This window comes from Gekko japonicus, unplaced genomic scaffold (assembly GCF_001447785.1).
Source record: "Gekko japonicus isolate JY-2015 unplaced genomic scaffold, Gekko_japonicus_V1.1 scaffold2, whole genome shotgun sequence".
Lineage (NCBI taxonomy): Eukaryota > Metazoa > Chordata > Lepidosauria > Squamata > Gekkonidae > Gekko > Gekko japonicus.
In genome coordinates, this window is record NW_015175358.1 from 2711191 (window position 1) to 2711714 (window position 524).

Here is a 524-nt window from a genome sequence, read left to right on the forward strand (position 1 = left end):
TAACTCCAGAAGGCGTCACCTTTAAAATTAAGGATAAAAAAGAAAAGATTGACTCTATTCTGAAAGCGAGAGAATTTTTAAGAGTCCAGCTGGGAGGGCCACAGGAGGAAGAAAAAGAAGGGGATAGCAAGTCCAGTAGCGAGCTGGACTTGGGTTCTTCCGGAGAGGACTCTCTGTCTGAGAAAGGGGCAGGAGCTCCTAAAAGTCCTTATAAGTTGTGGAAGAGACTGGACAAGAAGTAGTGAAGGCTGAAGGACTCTGAATTGTGCCTTTGAAAAAATTTGAATTGAGATGCTTTGGGGTATTTCCTGATATCAGTTAAATTTAAGATGTGGGAAAAGTTAACAAACTATGTAACTCAGTTTGTAATGAGATTAATATGATTAAGACTAGATGTGTATTTAAGCTGATTAGAACATCTCCTCTCTTGGGTTTTTAGTCAGTACTGGATATCTTTTCTTTATCCCCTTAAATGTAGTCCCCCTTCCTTATTTCTGTTATAGTTTGTAGTTTTAATAAAAATG